Raw genomic sequence first — 8,789 nt, 5'->3', positions numbered from 1 at the left:
TAGCCACACTCGATTCAAGTAAAGTTGGAGAAACAGACACTCACCAGCCACCTATGTGTGAAGCACGTCGGTACAACCAGTCTCGCATAAGCATACGCATAATGTCGGTCTGAGCCGCTTCATCCAAAAATACCGCCGAATCAAAGTATGACATTGATACGTCTCCAACGCATCTATAATTTATGAAGCATTCATGCTATTTTTTTATCTGTTTTGAATGTTTACGGGCTTTATTATACACTTTTATATTATTTTTTGGGACTAACCTATTAACCGGAGGCCCAGCCCATATTGTTGTTTTCTTGCCTATTTTAGTGTTTCGAAGAAAAGGAATATTAAACGGAGTCCAAACGGAATGAAACCTTCGGGAGCGTTATTTTTGGAACGAAAGCGATCTAGGAGACTTGGAGTTGAAGTCAAGGAAGCTTCAAGGTGGCCACGAGGGTGGGGGGCGCGCCCCCCCTACTGGGCGCGCCCCCTATCTCGTGGGCCCCTTGAGGCTCCCCCGACCGAGTTCTTTCGCCTATATATTCCCATATACCCTAAAAACATCGAAGCGAACAATAGATCGGGAGTTCCGTCGCCGCAAGCCTCTATAGCCACCAAAAACCTCTCGGGAGCCCGTTCCGGCACCCTGCCGGAGGGGGGATCCCTCACCGGTGGCCATCTTCATCATCCCGGCGCTCTCCATGACGAGGAGGGAGTAGTTCACCCTCGGGACTGATGGTATGTACTAGTAGCTATGTGTTTGATCTCTCTCTCATGTTCTTGAGGTGATACGATCTTGATGTATCGCTAGCTTTGCTATTATGTTGGATCTTATGATGTTTCTCCCCCTCTACTCTCTTGTAATGGATTGAGTTTTCCCTTTGAAGTTATCTTGTCGGATTGAGTCTTTAAGTATTTGAGAACACTTGATGTATGTCTTACCGTGCTTATTTGTGGTGACAATGGGATATTCACGTGATCCACTTGATGTATGTTTTGGTGATCAACTTGCGGGTTCCGCCCATGAACCTATGCATAGGGGTTGGCACACATTTTCGTCTTGACTCTCCGGTAGAAACTTTGGGGCACTCTTTGAAGTACTTTGTGTTGGTTGAATAGATGAATTTGAGATTGTGTGATGTATATCATATAATCATGCCCACGGATACTTGAGGTGACAATGGAGTATCTAGGTGACATTAGGGTTTTGGTTGATTTGTGTCTTAAGGTGTTATTCTAGTACGAACTCTATGATAGATTGAATGGAAAGAATAGCTTCATGTTATTTTCCTATGGACTCTTGAATAGATAGAACAGAAAGGATAACTTTGAGGTGGTTTCGTACCCTACCATAATCTCTTCGTTCGTTCTCCGCTATTAGTGGCTTTGGAGTGACTCTTTATTGCATGTTGAGGGATATTTATATGATCCAATTATGTTATTATTGTTGAGAGAACTTGCACTAGTGAAAGTATGAACCCTATGCCTCGTTTCCTACCTTTGCAATACCGTTTACGCTCACTTTTATCTTTAGTTACCTTGCTGTTTTTATATTTTCAGATTACAAAAACCTATATCTACCATCCATATTGCACTTGTATCACCATCTCTTCGCCGAACTAGTGCACCTATACAATTTACCATTGTATTGGGTGTGTTGGGGACACAAGAGACTCTTTGTTATTTGGTTGCAGGGTTGTTTGAGAGAGACCATCTTCATCCTACGCCCCCTACGGATTGATAAACCTTAGGTTATCCACTTGAGGGAAATTTGCTACTGTCCTACAAACCTCTACACTTGGAGGCCCAACAACATCTACAAGAAGAAGGTTGTGTAGTAGACATCAAGCTCTTTTCTGGCGCCGTTGCCGGGGAGGTGAGTGCTTGAAGGTATATCTTTAGATCTTGCAATCGAATCTTTTTGTTTCTTATTTTATCACTAGTTTAGTATATAAAATAAAACTACAAAAAATGGAATTAAGTTTGCCTCATACGCTTCATCTTTTTAATATCTTTCGTGAGAATGATGGTAAGGAAAATTGTGCTCAATTGCTAGAAGAAGAATACATTAAAATGTTTGGTACTAGATCTTTGTATGATGAGCATGATTGCAATGTTGTTAGTATGAATTCCTTGAATATACATGATGCTAATGATATGCAAATCCACAAGCTTGGGGAAGCTATGTTTGATGAAGATGATATGTTTAGTCCCCCAAGTTTTGATGAGAAAATTTATTATGATGAAAGCATGCCTCCTATTTATGATGATTATATTGATGAAAGTGGGTTTGGAAGAGTGTCAACTTTAGGAAGTAATGATCCGGATATTTTGGAGGATGTTGAATCTTATTGTGATGAATATGAAAGTGAATTTGGAGAGGTCATGACTTTATTTAGTGATGATTCCACTATTTTGGAAGAGGCTTCAATTGATTATGATGAGGACCAAGTTGCTACTTATGATGATTATTGTGATGAAATTTATGCTATAAAAATAGTGATGATTATATTTATAAAACTTGTCATTATTATGATTACCCTTTTTCTGAGCATTACTCTTTTAATGTGGAAACAATTTTTAGTATTCAAGTCTCTTATGATACTCCCACTATTCTGAATGAGAAGAATTTTGCTTATGTGGAGAGTAGTAAATTTTCTATGCAAGTAGATCATGAAAAGAATGCTTTAGGTGATGGTTATATTGTTGAATTCATTCATGATGCTACTGAAAATTATTATGAGGGAGGAACATATGCTTGTAGGAATTGCAATAATGTCAAGTTTCCTCTCTATGTGCTTAAAGTTTTGAAGTTATGCTTGTTTTACCTTCCTATGCTAGTTGATTATTGTTCCCATAAGTTGTGCTCAAAAAATCCCTATGCATAGGAAGTGGGTTAGGCTTAAATGTGCTAGTCATATGCTTCATGATGCTCCCATTATGTTTCAATCCTTATCTTTTATGTGAGCATCATTGTCATCATCATGCCTAGCTAGAAAGGCATTAAAGAAAGCGCTTGTTGGGAGACAACCCAATATTTACCCTTACTGTTTTTGTTTGTTCACATGATTATTCTACTGTAGTAATCATGTTTTATAGCTTTTGTTTCAATAAAGTGCCAAGTAAGACCTTTAGGATAGCTTATGGTGATAGTTGTGTTGATCCTGCTGGAAATCAGAAACTTTTGCACCCAGTAAATTAGTTTTTATAATTCACAGAAATGTTCTTCTGATCTGATTCCTTTTGATATAGATTGGTAAACAAATTTATTAGGACTTCCTAATTTCGTAGGAATTTTGGAGTTCCATAAGTATATGTTTGATACAGATTACTACAGACTGTTCTGTTTTTGACAGATTCTGTTTTCTATGTGTTGTTTGCTTATTTTGATGAATCTATGAGTAGTATCGGAGGGTATGAACCATAGAGAAGTTGGAATACAGTATATATTACACCAATATAAATTTATAATGAGTTAGTTACAGTACCTAAGTGGTGGTTTTATTTTCTTATACTAAGGGAGCTTACGAGTTTTCTGAGTTTTGTGTTGTGAAGTTTTCAAGTTTTGGGTAAAGATTCGATGGACTATGGAATAAGGAGTGGCAAGAGCCTAAGCTTTGGTATTCCCAAGGCACCCCAAGGTAATGTTCAAGGACAACCAAAAGCAATAAGCTTGGGGATGCCCCGGAAGGCATCCTCTCTTTCGTCTTCGTTCATCGGTAACTTTATTTGCAGCTATATTTTTATTCACCACATGATATGTGTTTTGCTTGGAGCATCATTTTATTTTGTTAATATTTTCTTGCTGTTATTTAGAATAATGTTTTGCATCAATATTTTCAATAAAAATGTCAAGGATAGCCTTTACCACGCTTATTTTGCTAGTATACATGTTGCTGTTTGAAAACTGAAAATTTACCGCTGTTGCAAAAATTTCCTAGAAAAATCAGAGAATGTTATAATGTTGAAACTTTTTGCATATTGAGCTCTGCTAAATCTTCTACAGCGTAGTATTTTTCTCATAATTTTTGGAGTTAGGGAAGTATAGCGAATCTTGCATTCTTTACAGACTATACTGTTTTGGCAGATTGCTGTTATGTTTGCATTGTTTGCATATGTTTGCTTGTTTAATGATTCTATTTGAGGATAGGAGTATTAAATATGCAGAAAAATTTAGTATGCGATGTGTAATAATAATTTTAGTGATTTGTTACAGTAGAAAATGATAAGGTTTTGCATTGGTTTATACTAACTTATCTCACAAGTTTTTGTTGAGTTTTATGTGGATGAAGTTTTTGAGAAATAGAGAAACCATGATATGAGAGGGATTAAGAAGACACAAAAGTTCAAGATTGAGGATGCCCAAGGCACCCCAAGATAATATTCCAAGAAGTCTCAAGCATCTAAGCTTGGGGATGCCCCATTAGGCATCCCACCTTTCTTCTTCAACAACTATCGGTTAGTATCAGTTGAGCCTAAGTTTTTACTTCTTCACATGAGTTGTGCTATCCTTGCAATGTCATTTTATTTTGTTTTGCTTGCTGTTTGAATAAAATACCAAGATCTGAAATTCTTAAATGAGAGAGAGTCTTCACATAGTTACATAATTATTTAGCTACTCATTGATCTTCACTTATATTTTTTTGAAGTAGTTTGTCATTTACTCGTGTGCTTCACTTATATCCTATGAGTAAATGGTTGAATAAGTTGAACGTCATAAATCTGAAATTATATATGTTTCATTTGCTTATCCCATGGGGAGTAATGACTTCACATCTAAGAAGTAGAGGTTGTAAATTTATTGAAGGTTAGCAAGCATTGTATTGGTCATTTGAACAATTCATGAAAGAATATTGAAGGAAGAGAGATTTCACATATAAATATACTATCTTGGACATCTTTTATGATTGTGAGCACTCATTAAAGTATGACATGCTAAAGAGTTGATGTTGGACAAGGAAGACAACGTAATGGGTTATGTTTTCTCACATCTCAGTTAAAGTATATTGTCATAGATCATTCAAACATGTTGAGCTTGCCTTTCCCCCTCTTGCTAGCCAAAATTCCTTGCACCAAGTAGAGATACTACTTTTGCTTCCGAATATCCTTAAACCAAGTTTCTTCCATGAGTGTCCACCATACCTACCTATATGCGGTATTTACCTGCCGTTCCAAGTAAATTTGCATGTGCCAAACTCTAAACCTTCAAATAATAATCTGTTTTGTATGCCCGAATCGCTCATGTAGCGACTAGGGGCTGTCAGTATCTTCCATGCTAGGTGGGTTATTCTCAAGATGAGTGGACTCCGCTCATCATTCACGAGAAAAATGGCTGGTAACTGGGATGCCCAATCCCATGATCAAAAGATCAAAATCAAATCAAAAATAATTAAAACAAAACTCCCCCAGGACTGTTGTTGGTATGGACGGTACCCCATTGTTTCGGATGGCCGTGGAGTGTGATTGTTGGTGGAGGGGGAGTAAAAACTTTACCATTCTGTTTGGGAACTGCCTATAATGTATGTAGTATGGAAGATATTGGGAACTCTTGGTTGTTATGTTGACAATGAAAGCATACCTCTCAAAATTATTTATCTCTATTTCAAAATTGAGCTCTGGCACCTCTGCAAATCCCTGCTTCCCTCTGCGAAGGTCCTATCTTTTACTTTATGCAAGAGTCAAGGTGGTCAAGGTGGTCTTCAAGTTCCCTTTTTCATTTTATCCTTTGGCAAGCACCTCGTGTTGGAATGATCCTGATATATATATCCAATTGGATGTAAGTTAGCATGAGATATTATTGTTGACATCACCCAAAGGTGAATACGTTGGGAGGCGAAATTATAAGCCCCTATCTTTCTCAGTGTCCGATTAAAACTCCATAACCATAAGTATTGCATGAGTGTTAGCAATTGTGGAAGACTATATGATAATTGAGTATGTGAAGTTTGCTAAATCAAAAGCTCTGACATAGACCCTTCCTGAAAATAAGATGAATTGCAGTTGTTTGATGACTGAAAATGAAGTTTGCTAGAAAGTTTATGGTCTATGCTTTAACATGTGAATAGCTTGTTACTTGATCGTGAGAAGCTTTATGAGATGAACTACTGTTATGACATATAATCATGCTAGAAAAGGTGATTGAAATTATCATTGATCAAACTTGTGCACCTGCTAGCATTCACACTTCATAAATTCTTTCTTTTATCATTTACCTACTCGAGGACGAGCAGGAATTAAGCTTGGGGATGCTGATACGTCTCCAATGTATCTATAATTTATGAAGCATTCATGCTATTTTATTATCTGTTTTGAATGTTTACGGGCTTTATTATACACTTTTATATTATTTTTTGGGACTAACCTATTAACCGGAGGCCCAGCCCATATTGTTGTTTTCTTGCCTATTTCAGTGTTTCAAAGAAAAGGAATATCAAACGGAGTCCAAACGGAATGAAACCTTCGGGAGCGTTATTTTTGGAACGGAAGCGATCCAAGAGACTTGGAGTTGAAGTCAAGGAAGCTTCGAGGTGGCCACGAGGGTGGGGGGCTCGAGGCTCCCCCGACCGAGTTCTTTCACCTATATATTCTCATATACCCTAAAAACATCGAAGCAAACAATAGATCGGGAGTTTCGCCGCCGCAAACCTCTATAGCCACCAAAAACCTCTCGGGAGCCTGTTCCGGCACCTTGCCGGAGGGGGGGTCCCTCACCGGTGGCCATCTTCATCATCCCGGCGCTCTCCATGACGAGGAGGGAGTAGTTCACCCTCGGGGATGATGGTATGTACCAGTGGCTATGTGTTTGATCTCTCTCTCTCGTGTTCTTGAGGTGATACGATCTTGATGTATCGCGAGCTTTGCTATTATAGTTGGATCTTATGATGTTTCTCCCCCTCTACTCTCTTGTAATGGATTGAGTTTTCCCTTTGAAGTTATCTTGTCGGATTGAGTCTTTAAGGATTTGAGAACACTTGATGTATGTCTTACCGTGCTTATCTGTGGTGACAATGGGATATTCACGTGATCCACTTGATGTATGTTTTGGTGATCAACTTGAGGGTTCCGCCCATGAACCTATGCATAGGGGTTGGCACACGTTTTCGTCTTGACTCTCCGGTAGAAACTTTGGGGCACTCTTTGAAGTACTTTGTGTTGGTTGAATAGATGAATCTGAGATTGTGTGATGCATATCGTATGATCATGCTCACGGATACTTGAGGTGACAATGGAGTATCTAGGTAACATTAGGGTTTTGGTTGATTTGTGTCTTAAGGTTTTATTCTAGTACGAACTCTATGATAGATTGAATGGAAAGAATAGCTTCATGTTATTTTACTACGGACTCTTGAATAGATAGAACAAAAAGGATAACTTTGAGGTGGTTTTGTACCCTACCATAATCTCTTCGTTCGTTCTCCGCTATTAGTGGCTTTGGAGTGACTCTTTGTTGCATGTTGAGGGATAGTTATATGATCCAATTATGTTATTATTGTTGAGAGAACTTGCACTAGTGAAAGTATGAACCCTATGCCTTGTTTCTTACCTTTGCAATACCGTTTACACTCATTTTTATCTTTAGTTACCTTGCTGTTTTTATATTTTCAGATTACAAAAACCTCTATCTACCATCCATATTGCACTTGTATCACCATCTCCTCGCCGAACTAGTGCACCTATACAATTTACCATTGTATTGGGTGTGTAGGGGACACAAGAGACTCTTTGTTATTTGGTTGTAGGGTTGTTTGAGAGAGACCATCTTCATCCTACGCCTCCTACGGAGTGATAAACCTTAGGTCATCCACTTGAGGGAAATCTGCTACTGTCCTACAAACCTCTGCACTTGGAGGCCCAACAAGGTCTACAAGAAGAAGGTTGTGTAGTAGACATCAGAGATGCTGGTAAGCAGTATGACTGTTATCGCCCACAACTCTTTGTGTTCTACTCGTGCATATAACATCTACGCATAGACCTGGCTCAGATGCCACTGTTGGGGAACGTGGTAATTTCAAAAAAAAATCCTACGATCACGCAAGATCTATCTAGGAGATTCATAGCAATGAGAGGGGAGAGTGTGTCCACGTACCCTCGTAGACCGAAAGCGGAAGCGTTATGACAACGCGGTTGATGTAGTCGTACGTCTTCACGATCCGACCGATCCTAGCACCGAAGATATGACACCTCCGTGATCTGCACACATTCAGCTCGGTGATGTCCCACGAACTCTAGATCCAGCTGAGGTCAAGGGAGAGTTTTGCCAGCACGATGATGATGAAGTTAGCGGCGCAGGGCTTCGCCTAAGCACTACGACGATATGACCGAGGTGGAAATCTGTGGAGGGGGGCACCGCACACGGCTAAAAGGTCAACTTGATCAACTTGTGTGCCTATGAGGTGCCGCCCTCCCTCGTACATAAAGTAGTGGAGGAGGGGGAGGGCCGGACCTCTATGGCGCGCCCAAGGGGGGGAGTCCTACTCCCAGTAGGAGTAGGTTTCCCCCTTTCCCTAGTTGGAGTAGTAGAAGAAGGAAGAGGGAGAGGGAGAGAAGGAAAGGGGGGCCGGCCCCCTTCACAATTGGGATTGGGCTTGGGGGCACCTTGGCCGCCTCCTCCTCTCTTCCACTATGACCCATTAAGGCCCATTGACTCCCGGGGGGGGGGGGTTCCGGTAACCTCCCGGTACTCTGGAAAAATGCTCGAACCTCTCGGAACCTTTCCGGTGTCCAAACATAGCCTTCCAATATATCAACCTTTATGTCTCGACCATTTGGAGACTCCTCGTCATGTCTGTGATCACATCCGG

Source organism: Triticum dicoccoides, chromosome 7B (genome assembly GCF_002162155.2).
Source record: "Triticum dicoccoides isolate Atlit2015 ecotype Zavitan chromosome 7B, WEW_v2.0, whole genome shotgun sequence".
NCBI classification, from domain to species: domain Eukaryota; kingdom Viridiplantae; phylum Streptophyta; class Magnoliopsida; order Poales; family Poaceae; genus Triticum; species Triticum dicoccoides.
Note: the sequence above shows the minus strand (reverse complement) of the source record.